The sequence below is a fragment of the Emydura macquarii genome, unplaced genomic scaffold (genome assembly GCF_026122565.2).
Source record: "Emydura macquarii macquarii isolate MOO-44397 ecotype Brisbane River unplaced genomic scaffold, CSIRO-AGI_Emac_v2 contig_1568, whole genome shotgun sequence".
Lineage (NCBI taxonomy): Eukaryota > Metazoa > Chordata > Testudines > Chelidae > Emydura > Emydura macquarii.
In genome coordinates, this window is record NW_027131705.1 from 7,520 (window position 1) to 24,869 (window position 17,350).

At 43.7% G+C, this 17,350-nt stretch overlaps 1 protein-coding gene and 1 long non-coding RNA gene across 5 annotated transcripts in view; one reads left to right on the forward strand and one right to left on the reverse strand.

Moving 5' to 3' along the window:
* Positions 1 to 1,539: 1,539 nt before the first annotated feature.
* Positions 1,540 to 7,221, reverse strand: LOC137157793 (uncharacterized). 3 transcript variants are annotated; one of them, XR_010921241.1, is made up of 4 exons: positions 7,131 to 7,221; positions 6,322 to 6,566; positions 3,912 to 4,130; positions 1,540 to 3,014 (listed from the first exon to the last, which is right to left on the reverse strand). It is a non-coding gene; the product is annotated as an uncharacterized lncRNA (long non-coding RNA). The 3 variants fall into 3 exon arrangements; XR_010921240.1 differs by lacking the exon at positions 1,540 to 3,014 and having other exon boundaries at positions 3,601 to 4,130; positions 7,136 to 7,221; XR_010921239.1 differs by lacking the exon at positions 1,540 to 3,014 and having other exon boundaries at positions 3,601 to 4,130.
* Positions 7,220 to 17,350, forward strand: part of CTNNA2 (catenin alpha 2) — a 689,583-nt gene continuing 679,452 nt past the window's right edge. For both annotated transcript variants that reach the window (XM_067555203.1, XM_067555205.1), the window contains exon 1: positions 7,220 to 7,539. The gene's annotated coding sequence lies outside the window, so the exon portion shown is untranslated. The remainder of the gene's footprint in view (positions 7,540 to 17,350) is intronic.

Below are 17,350 nucleotides of genomic sequence, written 5' to 3' on the forward strand. Positions count from 1 at the left end.
ATGGGCTCTGTGACACTGGCATGTCACTCTGAATGCGGCCATTGGCCTTATGGAGAAATTCCTGGCCACGGACCCAACCAAGAGACAGATCCAGCTATGCTGTATTCACAGGGACGTGAGAACATACCTGAGTGTCACTAACCATGGATGGGGTAACCTGAGTGATGAACCCCAAGGCTCCTGCACCCCGTCATCCCCAGGCAGGATTGACCACAGTTCAGCTGGGTCCTGCACTCCACGACCTCCCAAGATCTGCCCAAGCAGATGGTCCTTGAGGGAAAACCCTCTGAGGGTGAAGATGAGGCACCAGTGGGGAGTCATTTGGACGATCTGCCAGCTCTGCCCTGAGCTCTCAGCGAACCACCCCAACCACCAAGAAGCAGGTAAAGCAATTTGGAGTCTGGTCAGGTATTACCAGCTTTCCCTCAATTGCAATCCCCCCTGACTGAGTTCCTAACCAAGGACCGGCCACAGCAAGATGTTGGTCATTCAACTACAAAGCAGCTTTCCGGACATTAAAGGACTGCCTGTGTCACAAGGCCGTCTTGTACAGCCTCTACTTTACCCGCAGCTTCGAGGTACAGATGGGCACATCAGCAGTAGGACTCAGCGCAGCCTCTCCCAGACTACTGACAGAGAGGAACAACTGATCCTGTACATTAACTGAAAGCTGTTTCCACGGGAATAGAATTATTCAACCATCGAGAAGTAGGCCCTAGTGGTTAAATGGGCAGTAAAGGCCCTCCAGTATTACTGCCTGGGGGACCCCTTCATCATGGCAACCGACCATGCACCCCTCAAGTGGCTCTAGACCATGAAAGACACCAGTATGTAGGTCATGAGGTGGTACCTCACTCTCCAGCTGTTTGCATTCAGCATCGAGCAGATAAGAACGCAAATGCTGATGATCTGTCATGGTTGGGCAAGGGTGGCCTGACCAGCCCCAAAGCCGGACTTGGGGAGGGGTGTGTGTAACAAGTGGATGTGGCTTCCCTTGAGATGAACAGGGAGGAATGGTAATCTCTCCTCTGCTGCTGCTCTCACCCTTGGGATGGCAGCTATCTCATCCTAGGCCAGGATGCTTGATGGTGCTCATCCCCTGCCTGTGAGCCTGAAACCATAGACTGCTGGATTGTCCCCCCCTGCCTGAGGGCCTGATCAGCCCCCTGGCTGAGGGGCCTGAGATCTTGAATATTAATACTTCCCCCACCCCCTTTAAGCTTTTCTCCTCACAAAAGCACTGTAGTGAGGGGGCGTGGCCTCCCTCCCAGATTGACAGCGAGGGATGGCCCAACTCCTTACAGTAAGTTGAACTAAATACTAATTTTTAAATTCTGCACTACAGATAAATCTTGCTGGGAGACCTGAATACAACACAGGAATTTCCCTATATGGTTGAAACAGTTTCATTTTCTTGCAAAGATAGGACTTAAGTTTGTTTTAAACATGTTCCCAAGTTGTTTAAGTTTGTCAATATGTTTAAAATACTGTTATGGTCCTGATGGAACCAAGTTTCAGAACACATGAATTGCCATACCTGATGAGACCATTCATTTATTTAGTCAGTATTCTGTTTCCTACAACGAGAAGTGCAAGAATCTGTGTAATCAGCATTAACTTGCCCCCAGGAGATGCTTCTTCCCAGCTCTTAGCAGTAGCTGACTTTTGCCCTGAAATATTTCCATCCTTTTTTTTTTTTTTACCCTATCTAATGAAACTGAATGTTCTCATTTTCCTTATTAATGTTTAATTCTGCTAAACTCTTGGATTAAATGATTAACTTGTGCCACTGAGTTCCACAGGTTAATTATATATTGGGTAAAAAAAGAAGTGCATTTAATCTAAGTAGAGTGATATTTTCTTCACTCCCGATAATCAAACAGCATGTGGAGTGGGGGTGATACCTCTTTAAAGCAAGGAACAGATTTTGGTACCAGGTTCTATGGTAGTTGGAAATGACAGTTAGAAACAGTTGGTTGGTTTCTTGTACCTGAAAGACTTGCTCTCAAGTATTTTCTCTGGAGGAACAGAAATACTATCATTGTTAGTTTACAAAACAATATCGAGCAGATTATCTCAGTTTTTGGTAACCAAAGGTTACCATTTGTTTCCATTTCTATGACACAGTTAACAGTGATCAGAGGGATGAATAAGGGTTGTTTCAAACCAGGTAATATCATAAAGGAGAGAAATAAATTCTTACATTGTAATAAGAGTATTATTTTAAACAATCTCTGATGATTTAGAAACCTAGGGGTCTGAACAACAAAGCTGTTGTAACGTTGCCTACAGTGACTCAAAAGCATGACTACCAATCTCAGACTGTTAAGAAGCAGGGCACAAACCTCAAATTGATTTGGAGTTCAATACATAGATGTCACCAATTATCAAATGTAAACTCCTCAGTCTAAAAATGAAGTTACATACAGTCCCCATGGATACTCCAATCTATGTTGCCACACAGGTGTGTATACCTTTGTGAAAGATGGTCCCTTAAACCAAGAATCATGGCAATATTCAGGTTACTCCCAGTTCCAAAGGACGAGTCACTCATCACAGATCAATTGCACCTTAGATCTCACACGAAAGACAACACTTGTAGCCAATCCTATAATAAACTGTATGAAAGTCTATTAAATAAGAAAGGAGATGAGACATATTTACAAGGTTAAAGCAGGTAAACAGTCTTAAGTTTCAAAAGGTAATAGAAGCTTCTATAACCAACAAGCTTTATATGTCCTTTAGGCTAACCTGGGCTAAACAGCTGGATAGCTCTTCTTATGCCTAGAAAACCCTTGCCTGATACAGTCCAAGCAGCACAGAGCTCCTTAATTCCTCTTGCTTGGGGTTTTTATCCCCCTCCTGCCATGTGCTGTGAACTGCAAAATCAGCTGATGGGAGGAATCCCCTTGCATGATTCATCTTCGGGTAGGAGGGGAGGAGAGCAGAACTACAAACATTTTTGTCCTCTTTAACATCCCGCCATAGTCTGTCTATTTGTCGATGGAGCTTTCCTGTTGGGAAGAACGTAACACCTGTTTATTATCAGTCCTTCACACTAATTAATGTATGTCTTTCCTGTTTGGTGATTTACACAGTCACAGAGGCTCACAACACAACCACTCAAATATTACCTTATAAGAAGAGATATTGATGTTAAATGAGATTAAAGCATGCAGCAACAAACAAGCATTCAATAAAGACTAAACCATTCTTGTAATTCTGATACCTATTTTAACACTACTAACAGACAGGTAAGCCAGACTGATTCCAGCTATGTATTTGTCAGTGTTCATTTGAGACATGGGGGCTTTAGCATGAGCTGGCAGCAGGTCTGTCAGCATCACAATTGTATTTCTCACATCTTTACTATCCTACCTCTTCTCTCCCTTCTGTATCTGTCTGTTTTGTCTGTAGCAGGGAAGTGACTAGCATTCCCGATTCAGAATTGAACAACAGAGCTAACTCTTTCTCTCCCATCAGGCAGGACTGTTTGTCTGAATAAGACTTTAACCAATATTCACTTTCACCAAAAAGGAACTGGATTAGGTTTGGATTGTTTGTTCTGCATAAAGAATCAATTTCAGTCTCAATGCTCTTTACCTCATTTTATTCTTTTCCTTTACTGTGTTTCAATACATTAATTTATAATCTTTGGCATGAATTTTATAGTATTGTGCCATGTTTCTAAACCCTGAACCTGGTTTAACAGTGTTTAATGCCAAACTGGATTATGTTAACACCTTTGGCCCATTTATTCCATCTAAATCATACTAATATCTTTATATTTTGCATCTCATTAGTCTGTGTCCCAAACTGCTAACTACACCTCCTGTTCTAGACCTCCATCTTCTCCAATCATGTGCTGAAAACAGCCCATGAGGGCTTCCAAGGACCTTCTGTCTCCTTACTTTAATCTTTTTCTTGATCTTTCGCCTCCTGCTATAACCAACATTCTGTTATCTTCATTGATTCACCAAAGCCTGAATTGAATCCAGAAACATCTCCTCTCTTCTTTTTCTTCTTCTAGGGTCCTTGGAAGCCCTCATGGGTTGGTCCAGGGGCAAGAGCATCTTGAGAGGTGCTAGGTAAAGATGCATCATCTTCAGATTCACTAGCATACTGGGATTCTGTTTGGGGTAAAGAGAAAGGAAAATTAGCAATATTAGCTCCCATCATGCATTAGGGTTAGGCATATTTACAAACAGAGCTCACAATCTAAGAGACAGAATAAACACAGACAGATGAAGGACATGGGAAGGAGGTGTATATATACAATGTTTTGATAATACATTTTCAGTTGTTAGGGATGTAGAACAAGATTCCCCATAAATTGTATAGTTAGTGGGCATGCTGTGTGAGGGAACTTCTTCCCCAGGATGGCATCTGCCTCCATAATTTCCCATTTCCTCCTGGTATTGACTCCTAAGTGGGCTCAAATTCTCCCTCCTGCTGCCTCTTCCATGGTCATTTCTGCTGCTATTGGCTCGGGGGAAGGCAGAGTTAAGATCCCTACTTAAGTTTCCCTCCTGAGGGTTGGGGACAAGGAGATTGCAGACCCCAGGGGTATCTCCTCAGGTTTGGGGATGAGAGGAAGACAAGACAGGCAATAACCCCCTCTCCCTAAGGCCTGAATAGTGGGAAGAGACTGAAGATGCTTGTGACCCACTACTATGGCTGAGGGGGAGAAAAGACCTCTGTAGGTTCCCCCACTTCCTGAGCCTAAAAAAGAGGAGGGAGAGGAAAATCAAGTGAGCAGCAGTGCCCATCATGGACTGAGAAGCAGAAGTCACCGGTTTGGGGGGTTGAAGACACTGCATGATTTTTGGAGGGAGAGGCGGCAGTTGTATGTTTCAGAGGAGGGGACTGTGACAGCAGTTATTGATTTGGGTGAAGAGGAGGAAGAGTGGGGAAGAGAGAGACATGGAGTGGGAGAATGTGAGACAGGAAAGATGGGGAGAAGAAGAGAGAATGAAACTGGATTGGGAGAGAATGTGAAAAGAGTGAGTGAATGACAGATGGAGTGAACAAGAATGGATTGAGAGAGAGTGTGAATGACAATAGCTGGATGGAATTTGTGGAATGAGAATGAATGAGGATCAAGGGACTATACTCAAGTATTAAATTTGAACTCAGCTTGTCATTCTGCATACATTTAAAAACAAACCAATGTAGACTCTCCCATATCTTAATATAATTAGCTAGTTTCCTGTTGGCATCATGCTGTGAGTGGATCTTCAGAAGAGGCAAAGATACAGTGTCTCAGGGTGGCTGGGCTTTAAGGGGAGATGGGAAAATTGATTTTGGTCATGTGACTAACTCAGTCCATATCAAGAACTGAGGTGTAAGGAGCTGCTGAAAGACAGATGTCAGTCAGCGCACAGTCCCAGAAAGGAGGAATCGTGAGACCCTAGACTACAAGGGTGAGTTACAGCCCAGAACGGCTAGAACTTAAAGCCACAGTTCCACGAAGGACTTTAACACGTGAAGGATGGCAAAAAGGCGCCTTTGAAGAAGATGAATGACACTGAATTAGACCCCAGCAGAAGGGGAATTTGTTTCAAAGATTGACTGTGACGACATCATTCTGGGGAAACTGAGGAGGGTGCTTGCAGGGTCATCTGAGGCCAAAAGGGAGTGCCCAGAGGTAGCAGCACCTGTTTACAGAGAAGTATAGTCTTGTGAAACAACTCAGGGAAGGAGCAGTGCGGCAGGAATGACTAAACAGTGTGGCGAGGCTGGCACCACTGTAACTGGCGGTGTGAGAAAGCATCATGGAATAAGACCAGGGCAGAAAGGGGTGGGGGGGGGGGGGAGATTTGGCAGCATTGTATAAGGCCTGAATTCTGGAGTTGTACAAGACACATAACAAGACAGCCCCTATCCCAAGGCACGGAAGGTATGTCTACAAAGCAAAGAAAACCTCGAGGCTGGCCTCAGTGGTGTACCATGAGTCTCCGGCACCCAGGGACCAAGCCTACATTTGTGCCCTTATTCGCCGCCTCCCATCTACCCTGGGGATGGGGGAGGTCTGTACCTGTGCGGGGGGTACATGAAGCCTGAGAGGGGGTGCAAATGCAGGCTTCACTCTGTCCCCCTGCCCCACATTTACCTGCGGCGTGGCACCCACCACTCCCCCTCCAGCCCTGCAGCCTGATGCCAGTTCGGACAGGGGCGGCCTAACCCCCGGGGCCTGGGTGTGGGGGAGGGCGGGTCGGCCCTTCACGACACATGGGGGGGCACAGGACCAGGAGCAGCCACCCCTCAGCCTCCTGTGTCCCCCGCCTGTTGTGAAGGGCCATCCCGGCACCCCGTACTTACCCACTGCTCCAGCTCTGTAGCCTGGTGCTGGCTTGGACTGGGTGGCTTCACCCCTCAGCCTGCTGGAGGGGCACCAGGCCAGTCTTTCATGACGTGCAGGCGGGCACCCCCCTCACTCCTCTCCTCGGTACACCAGTGGCTGGCCTGTGCCAGCCGGCTCGGGCTGTGAGGCTGTTTCACTGCTGTGTAGACTTCTAGGCTGGGGCGAGAGCCTGGGCTCTGGGAGCCTGCGAGGAGGGAAGTCACTATGGCAAGAGAAATCACCTGCAGATTAGCAACAAGCTGCCTTCATCTTGGATGTTTGTCTCCTGGCCCCGTGGCCAGCTGTCCATCGCTCAGTCCTGTGCGCCTCCCCTTCCCCGGGGCCCGAAACCACCAAACCCATCTGCCTTGCGGGCCCAGCTCTCTACCCCACGGCGCCCTTGCCCGGCACTGGGCCCAGCTGCCAGCCCTGCCCCACGCTATGGGTCCCTGTGCCCACCGCTGCCCCCCTGCCCTGCACGGTGCCCCCCTCTGCAGCTGCTGGCCCTGCCCCGCACTGTGCCCCCCGTGTCCACCTGCTGGCTCGCTGCCCCCATCCCCCTCTGCCCCCCATCCCCAGCTGCTGCTCTGCCCCACACTGTGCCCCCCATGCCACTGTGCCCCCCTGTGCACCTGCTGGCTCTGGCTCTGCCCCACACTGTGCCCCCCCCCTGCCCAGCTACCGCCGGCTCTGCCCCGCACCGTGCCCCCCGTGCCCAGCTGCTGCCCCGCCCCCCCGGTGTCCCCGCCGCGCGTCCGGCCCCTGGTAACGCGGTTTCCATACTCACCGCACCTGCGCACTGAGGCGGCCCATGCCCGCCGCGCCGCGCCGCTCGCAGGTAGCCGGGACAGGACGGGACGGGACCGGACTCCCCCCCCGGGCGTGTAGCCGCCGGCTGCCTCCTGTCTTCCCAGGCCGGGCGGGCGGGCGGCGGCGCAGGCGCGCTGCCTCCTCCCCTAGTGGCGGCGGCTCGGATCCTGGCAGCGGGCGGCGGCGGCGGCTCCCTCAGAGCCGAGCGAGCGAGCGCGGGCGGCTCGGGCAGCCGCGGCGGGGACGGGGCGCGAGAGCAGGAGGCGGGGACGAGGCGCTGTGAGCGGGGAGCCGCACCGCAGCCCAGCCCCGGCCCGTTAGCGAGCATCGCTGCTGGGGAGGAGCAGGAGGCGAGGGGCTCGCCCGCCCCCACCCACCGCGCTGAGGTGAGGCCAGGGCAAAGCATCCTCTTTCCTTCCCCCCCCCCCCCATCCCTCCATCCCTGCTTCCCAGGACTCCTTCCCTCCATCCCGCTTCCCTGAGCCCGGCTTCCTGCCCCCCAGCCTCCCTCCCTCCTTGTTCTCTCCGGCTCCCCTTCTCCTCCTTTTCCTTTCTTCTCTCCTTCTCCATCCCCCATCGCCCACGCCTCCCTCCCCCCGGGCTCCTTCTCCCCCTGTCCACATTTGTCACCCACCAGAAAGAATCACAATTCTCTATCTTCAATGCAGTCCTAATGCTCGCCCAGAGGCAGAGAGAGAGAATCAGACAGGCACAGGCAGAGATAATCCCCCCCCCCCCGCCTCTTTCAAGGATGGACTGGAATTAATGGTCATTTTGTGCAGTGTGTGTGGTGGGAAGAGGATTATATTTAGGAAGGGAAGGAAAAGGGTCAGAGGTGGCTTGGGTTATTCCTTTATTTTTTACCCTAGCGTCCCTTGGAGGCGATTCTAGCTCCATGTTCTTTTCATTTTCTCTCCCTCTCTCTTTATTTGCTTCAATTCCCCTTTCTTCAGGCATCAGAAGGCTCTTTAGCCATCCACCCTGTGTCTCTAATTTACAGCCTTTCTCTGCTGCTGCTCTGATTGTCTCAGTAAGAAGCCACCAGGAAAGGAGAGGGGGGCGAGTGTGGAGAAAGCGGCTTTCTACACCCTTTCCCTTTAGGCCTCTTCCAATTTCTAACACATTTCAAACCACCCGCTTAATATTTGATTTGGAATCCAGCCTGAAAGGTCCTTAGTTCTGTCAAAGCATTTACTCGGGGGCAAAGAACTAAAGTTTTTAGTATGTACAGTGCGACCTCGTTTTTATCGTTTATGTTCTGGGGACATCAAAAACATTCAGATGAACGGGGTTAGGGTTATTAGGAGTGGGAAATGACTGACAAAGTGTTTTATGATAAGGGACATAGCTGGGTTTTGGATTAGGAGTAGATTCTGCTAAATATGGGGTGGATAAACAGGTTAGTACTTGGTACGTAGATGTGTGTTTTTTTGTTGCTTTGTTTGCTTCTTTGAGGGGCTGTGTTTATTGTGTGTACAGTGAACATGTCTTAAGAAATGTCCTTATCCAAAATAGACAGGGTGTTTAAAAGGAATTTACAAGGGGAATATGTAGCATGCACTTGCTTCTCGATGGATGGGTGGGTTGGTTATGTTATCTCATGACAAACTGGGGGTATAAAATTCTTGTTTCTTTTTAAGATGCTGGTCAGGCATTTTTTAAAAAATGCTTTATCTGAATGCTGCTTTTTTCTTTCTTCAGTTTCAATACAATGATATGTAAAGCATTTTGTGATAGTTACTGTGTTCCAGGCAATTTTACTTTTTCCTCTTCTTTTTCAAACATCCATTTATTGAACTATAAGAAGTTTATTTATACTTTTTCAGGATGAATATGTTCCAGCATCCCTCTTATTTTGGAAATAGACAAAGATACTATAGCAAGCAATGCAAAACTCTTTCAGTCAAAGGAATGTGGAAACCTTCAAACTGTACTGTATTTTGGCATATATTCCTTGGAAACATTAAGATTATGTTAACTTGTCAAGATTACAAGATTGTAATTGTGTATTTTGGAGTGGAAAGAGAGTAAGAAAGGAATAGATGTAAATCTAGTGATGTTCCTGATGAGAACAGACCTTTTTTTGGCTCAGTTGCTAATTATTAAAATGTATTTGATTTTTCATTTCAAATGTCATGGTTAATGTTATAGTTTTGTAGTTCTCTTCTCCTGCCTGTCTCCCCCGTCCCCCACCTAAATTGGGAGCATAAAAAAACACAGAAATGAACAGAATTCCGCCTAGAAGTGCATGAGTGTTGTCTCTGGTAGAAGAAATGTTGCAGTCAATCATGTAAATCAGTATGTAGGGACTGTTAGAGGAATAATGTACCCCCAACTGTACATAATGAGACTGTAATTCCATTAATGGGTTCTGGAGATGACACAAGTCACAAGAGTGAAGCTCCACTGCCTTGTCAATATCACTGGAACTCCAAGGTGGAATTACAATCTTAATTTATGTATGTTTTGAAGGTTCCTTATGTCATGTTAACATTGAAAATATGTGGTTACTGCTGAAATGCCACAGAGTCACTGAACACCACTAGAGTTATTTAATTATCTTTTGTGCCAAATGGTGTTTGTCATGACAATTCTCTATGGGTACCGTACACTGTCTGTATCTGTGGGTGTTGGAAAATGTTCTCTGTACACTGCAACAGCCACTTAGTTCATTAGTTTTCAGGGTAGAGTGGACTTTTGCTTTTAAGGTAGTTTGTCTCTTGAGTTGGCTAAAGAAGGGTAGGCTATGTATTCCTTTTCTATACTTTTTGTTTACAAACAGCCCTCCAAAAGAGTAACAAAACAGAGGTAATCTATTTATGCTAGGATTCAGAACCCAAAACAAAGGATAGATACAGTAAATATAGTAAGTAATATAAACAAAGAATGCCAGTATTAACTTAATATAAAATTATTTCTATTATAGTAGCAGCCTGGAATCTTTATCAGGATTGGGGCTCTACTGTACTGGCTCTGTACAGACATATAGGAAGACACAGTTCTTGTCCCAAAGAGTTTACAATCTGATGTAAAAGAAGATACCCTTTAGTCTTCCTCCCCCAATCATTTATTTTGTCACATCCTCCTGTAACAGTGATAAAGATGTGTTTATATAGACTAGTTAAGTGCTCAGCTTGATGACTGAAGTATTTAAGGTCTGTGTTCTTTAATTCCATGGTATAAATAAAGATATACAATAAATGTTAGCAGTCACCACTGCCTATCTTCATAGCCATTAGCCAAAATAAACTCTTTTTTTCAGTACTTATCTATGTGTGTGCCTTTATTATTTGGCAATTGCTCAATCACAAATCTTTGATAGAACTTCACTAAGGTGCTCTCACCACACTAGGGCTTTATGGAAACTGAAGGTTACCCAAATCACCAGTTTCTTTGTGGGGTTTGCTTTCTGAAGCAAAGCACCTCAAACCCTGGCTATAGGACTCTACTGCCTTATCTATACCAGAAAATTGCCCCTTGCTGGTCAGAGTTGTTAGCAGAGGGTACCCTTGAATGTTGTTGAACATGGTTTAACTGCTTGTCTAGATGAGACAGAGCTGTTCTCCACACCACTGTAAAAATGTGATTACAACATGATTCTACTAAGAAGAAAAAGGAAATCTTGGCTCATTAACAGGATGGAATTGACAGCTAACTTAATTATTTCAGAGCACTCCTGGTGACAACATCTGTATCTCAGAGTTTATAATTCCTTATTTTTTTTAAATAATGCAATATTGCTTTATTTGGTTTTCACAATATTTGAAGTATCTTGCCTCTATACTAGGGAATGTAGCAGTGTTGATTTCCCTTTTATTGCCACATTATAGAAAATGTGTGTAAGTGATAATTATAAATAAAATATTAATGAAGCCATAGTCTGAGTTTTTAAAAAAATTAATGTTGAGGAATAGCTAGTAATGATTATTCAAGTAAGACACTTTACTGTTTCTTAATAAATTCCATAGCCAAAATTATTTTTGTTAAACATTTTTATCGCTGTGCCATCAAGGAATTTTTTGAAAACCAAAATAATACTTTGTGCTTGTATTGAATCTCTTGTCAGAGGGGCTCAAAGTACTTTACAAATATGAGCAAGTCTTGTCTCAGTCTTGGAGAACAGGAAACTACAACACAAACCAGTTAAGTGATTTGCTCAAGTTCATAATGTGAGTCAGTCGGTGAGTCAATAATAAAACACAAGTCTCTCCTGACACAAGACATCCTACTGATTTTCCTCCAATAACTCTCCCATTTAATTGTACAAAAGGCATTCTGATAAGCTCTGGAATGAATAGGTAGGTTGAGGACAGGGTTAAACCATTAAAGTCCAGCCAGCCCCTCTAGGAAACATCTGCGGCTGAAAACTTTTATTTGTACAGCTGGTTGAAATTCAGAATTTCCATTCCACAGAGAAGACTGACATTTCAAATTTCTTTTTGTCCCAAATCAGAATGAAAAGTTGAAAATTTCAAATTTCCTTAAAAATGGAAATTCACCCCAAAATTATTTTGGAAATATTGAAACAACCTTGTAGAAGCGCTGCATTTAGATTTTTATGTTATATTATCAGCATGAAGTGCTTCAAACACTTTTTATAACATTTCAACAAAATCTATTCATTCCTCCAAAACTTTTCAATTTTATTAAATCAGCATTTTCTGACAGAAAAGTTTTCTTTTTGAAAATTTTTGACTACCTGTAGTTAACAGTCACATTTGCACTAGTTGTTAAAGAAGGAAAACTCTTCCTTTCCCCGATTTCAGCATTGCTACAGAGACTGGACCGAGTTTCATGCTTAATGCAAATTGTTCATTTTGAGTAAGGTTGAATCCCACAAAATATTAAGATTACATCATCCAGTTTTTGTTTTGAGAGGTGTAGGAAAGAATAATAGTCAGCAGCTATATATTGCTTTACATATTCAATGTGTTTTTATAAGTATTAACTAATAACTAATAGATATTGTAGGCTCTTTAGAGAGGCAGCTGCTATCGCAAGCGGGTTTGAAATGATTAAATTAGGTATAACCTCTATCCTCTCCTTCCCTCTCCTTTTTGTCTTTATATTTGGGTTTTTAAATCATGTTTGTATGTTGTAAAAGGCTCAGAATGCATTTGAAGATGGGGATGGGTGACACTTTATAAATGGAGGAAATTATTTTCAAGTGACTTAGGAATCTGTCCATTTTGCTTTTAATAAGACTTAAGCTCTGAAGTGCCTCAGTCACTTTTGAAAATGAGATTTAGGCTTCTAAGTCTCAAGCACTTTTGAAAATTTTACCTGAAATGATTAATTTGCCCATGATGTTAATAAATAATAGACTTTTATTTTTAAAATACTTTTAAAAACACCTTATTGCTTGCAAGTAAGCCATCTGTTCTATTTTGAATTGAATCTGCATGTATGGAAATATGTATCGATTTACATTATTGTCCCTTCAGTATAGAAGGAGGCCATTAAACCTCCCAATTTCCATGATTCTCCTAAAAAATGGACCAGTTGACAATGCTTTCTTATTCAGTCTGAGTGAAGCTGCATTCATTGTTGATAGCTTTTACCATACTTGCTTATCACTCTGAGAAAACTGCTTTGGCTAGAGACCTTAATGTCTCAAAACAGAAAAGACTAGAGTGAAAATGTCCTTGATATGTAACTGTACAGTTAGACTCACATACATATGGTATATTTAAATATACCTCTTTAAAATCTTTCTCTTTTTGATATTAAGATTTTAGCATCAGTTGATAAGGTTTTTCTGTTACGTTGTTTGCTATTTTTCTTGCAGAATGTTTGTTGTAACTAGATATGAACTTAGTAGCAAGTGGCAAGACACGGTTGAAGCAATTCCAAGAGCTCTATATTAACAGTGGATCAGTGAGTTCAATCCAGAAGAAAATATTGTTAAGCTACAGTAGTAGTAATTGTGCCCTTTCCAAAGGAATCATACTAACAAGTATGAATGTAATAAAACCTATTGAGAAGAAGCGTAAAAAATATTTGCTTGAATACTTTGAGGAGACATTTATCTGATGAGGTTTTTTTGATGCTTGGCTGCTTCTGGAAAAGAGATTTTGGCATTTGCTGTTTCAGTCAGGATATGTTGTTCTCTTATTTTAATGTTGGTTTATGACTTTTGAGTCCACATATCTTGTAATATTAAAAATTATGTAAATAAATGTGCAAACACAGGCAGTATTTCCTGTGCTTAAGTATTTTTCACCCGTGAATGTTTGTTGAATAACCTCTCTTTCTGCTTTAAAATATCAAGTTTGTGCTGTGTTGAGTCGTCCGTTATTGACAGTGGCCCCAATCCTGCAATTCTTTGTGTGGGGCTCACAGCTGCACCCAGATAAACCCCAAATGAATCAGCAGGGCTCCATGTGGACATAAGGGTGCAGCTGCACAGAGTGAATTATAGGATTAGGGCCAATGCTAGCACTTAGGGCTAGATTCACAAAGAGGATTTAGACTGCTAACGGCCACTTTAGGTGCCAAAGGCATCCACAAAACCATTGCTCACCAGCTGCCAAACCTTGTAGGCATCTACATTTCTATTACTAGGTATGTGCAAAACCACCTAAGTCCTGACATTGTCAAGCAGCCAGTGCCTAACTCATTTCTAAACCCAGGCAGAAGTCTCAAACTAGGTGTTTCCCTGCCCAACTTGCCTGTAGGGCTCCATCCATTACTCGTGCTCTGATTATGCCTAACCTGAACATAGAAGAGGTACTGCTGCTGCCTCCTTTATATCTGATAGCCCAGTAGCTCGAGCACTTGCCAGAATATGAAATCAAATCCCCATTCGGCCTAATTTGGAGCAGGGGGTTGAACTCAGGTCTCCCATCTCCCAGGAGATTGCTATAACCACTAGGTAATAACGAGGCTATTTTGAGACAGGTATTTCTCAATGTTCCATGTTGAAGTTGTTCTGCTTCAATAGTCATTGGGCCAGAGAGTGAGGTGTAATTGTATATCCCACTCACCGGGGATATGGGCGACCTGGGTTCAAGTCAGTGCTCTGACTCAGGGAAGGTGGGGATTTAAATCTTGGTCTCACATCTGGGGTGAGTGCTCTAACCACTGGGCTAGTGGGTATAAGGTGGGAGATAGGGGAGTGTTAGGTGTGCTGCATCCTCCAGCAAGAAAGGGCTGACCTGGTTTAGGCTGTGAGTCCTGAATTGAGGGTGGTGCCTCCTTCAGGCCTGGAGTTAGGTGCCTAATTCTCTTAGAGGGGTGGGGCCTAAGGTATTTCTCCTCTCCTTGGCATTTCCTCCTGGCTATGTTAGGCAGCTCCCCACTCAGCATGATAACTTCTGTGAATCTTGTTTTAGATGCCTATCTCCCTCTGTGCATTATATGGGAAGCCTGGATGCCCAATTTAGGGTTGTGAATTCTGCGAAATGGCAGGGCGCTTAAAAAGCAACACTCAATGTTGCTATGCCTAAATCTTCCTTGTGAAATTTGTGCATGGCCTATGCAATATAATATAGACTTCCATTAATCTGTAAGGTTAAATAAAAGGGCTGCAATATTTGTTTAATAATACAAAGAGGACAAAGCCTGTGGTTAACATCCTGGAAGTAAAAATTATGATTGTTTTGACTACTAGCACCATATTGATTGAAAATTGCTAATATAGGGACAAATTCTGATCTAATTTATACCAATGAAAATCCAGATTAACTCCATTGATGTTCATGGAATTACTTCAGGTTTGCAGTAGTATAAATGAGATCAGATTGTGCCCTGTAGTTTATCTAAATCCTAGAACAATAATATATTTATTTAAAATAAGCTATATCATTCTGATTACCTTTGTTTACACAGTAAACAACTAAGGCACAAGTCACTGTTTCTTGGTAGTTTACTTAATCATAATGTGGGTAGAAGTGGTCAGCTAAATTCCATTGTTATATTGGTGTAAATCCATAGCAGCTCTAACGAAGTTACTCAAAATTCTGATCTGTGCACCTGAACACAACTTTTTGACCGGGTCTCTTCTCATTTAAGGGGGTGTGTGTGTGTGTGTGTGTGTGTGTGTGTGTGTGTGTGTGTGTGTGTGTGTGTGTGTGTGAGAGAGAGAGAGAGATGGCTTTAAAAATCTTCAATTTTGAAAAATGAAATAATTAATACATTACATGGGTAGATTTAAAAATTACACATGTATTTTAAATTAATGAAAGAGACCTTTATATGATAAGACCCAAGTTCAGGCCCTCAAGTTTCTGTGTTTCTTCTGCAAAAGCTTGTGGCTCAACATCTAGGCAGAACAAGTGCTGTCCCCTTAACACCACTCTGGGTGTCATTGGTATCATCTGTATTAATAGAGAACACACACAGAATTCTAAGGGTCTAAACTTGTATTCTGGCAGCATTTCACTTTTAAAATGTATTTGTAAGTTTTAAGCCTCCACATATACCCTATAAATGATTTGGGTACGCTTTGTTTTTTTGAGGATTTTTATTTCATTTTAAAGAATTAAAATACAAAATACTCTAAAAATGACTATCACAAATTCACAGTGAGATTCCTTATTTGCTGTGTCTCCTTGATTTCTAGAACCAGTTTTCTCTCTTTACCAATAAAAAGATATATTTTTGAAACTGCAGTGTTGCAGGCTCAATCTAGGATCTGAAAACCAAGATGGGTTATATTTGGCTTGTGTGTAGTAACCAGTAATACTATTCTGAAGGCTAATTGTTTTACTGGGATACACACATGAAACTCTCATTAAAAAGACTCCAGGACAACCCTCTTCTCCCTGGCCATTTGTACCCTGGCCCCAAAGAGGAAACACCACATACAGATGTATAAGTCAAGCCCTTCCTCCCCCACTGCCTTTCTACTGCCAGCATCATATGAGCTGCCAAGCAAATGCCAGAAGGTTCAAAGACCGAGATATACAGCCTTTTCAACCTCAGCCAATCAATCCCTTCCACCATCTAGGGGTTACTTTGATGGGATGCTTGAGAACTGCATACCATTACTTATGCTATTCTCTCCCTGCTCCCTTCACTTTTGATGGCCGTCTCTTGTACTTTGCTGCAACTGGAGGACCATAAAAAAGGAGAAGAGGGTACTAGATGTCATGCACTCTGGCTACACCATTGAGTTTCCTTCCACTCATCCACACAAACCTCTTTCCCATCCCTTCTTTAGAGACTATTCTTATGAGGAGAGTCTCCATCAAGAGATGGACTCTCTCCTCCAACAAGGAGCTATAGGGCAAGTGTCATCTCAACATCAAGGGAAAGGGTTCTACTCCCAATAGTTCATAGTCCCCAAGAAAAAAGAAGGATGGAGACCCATTCTTGATGTGATCAAAATTCTATATGGTTATATTTGCATTGAGAATCTCCTCCCTGGAAAAGTGTATTTGGTTCATGGTTCTCATCGTGAAAGATGCTTATTTTCATGTGGACATTCATCTATCCACAGAAAGTTCCTTGGAATTCTGATAGGACAAGACCACTAAGAGTTCAGAGTAGTTCCATTTGGGCTGGCAGCAGCACCCAGGGTCTTCCTAAAGATTGTCTTAGTCCTGGTGGCTTAGACGAAATGAAGTAGCTATGCTGTCTTCCTGTACCTGGACAATTGGTTCCTAGCAGACAGATCAAACTGGAATGTTCAACTGGCAATTTTACTTTTGCTCTGTTTTCTGGTATCCTTGGCCGAGTCTTCACAAACAAGGACTCTTTGACTTCCAGAAAAATCATAGACTTTGTAGGATTGATGCTGACTTGACCTCAGCAAAGGCCTACCTCCATATGGACAGATTCCTGGCGAGGAACAGCCTGATAAGATAGATCAACCATAGATCTCGAACCACAGTCAAGGCTTGTTTTTCTCTGCTAGGCCACAAGGCTCATGTTCTTATGTAACATATTTGCCCGGCATCACCTCCATTACCTACAGGCCTAGCTTTGGTTGGTTTACTCAGACAACATGACAGAGACAACGTGAACATCAAGGTAACAATCCCTGCCAAGGTCATGGCTTCCGTTGTGTAGTGGATGAACCTGGAGCAGGTGCGCTCTGGAGTCCCTTTTCTTCCTCCCACACTTGAAGGAATTATAATCATGGACACATCCTTTATAGGCCAGGCAGCCCCATGTCTCCCTAGCTGTGCAAGGTACATGGAGTCCTCGGGAGGTCAGGATGCACCTCAGTCTCCTAAAACTAAGGGCAGTCTG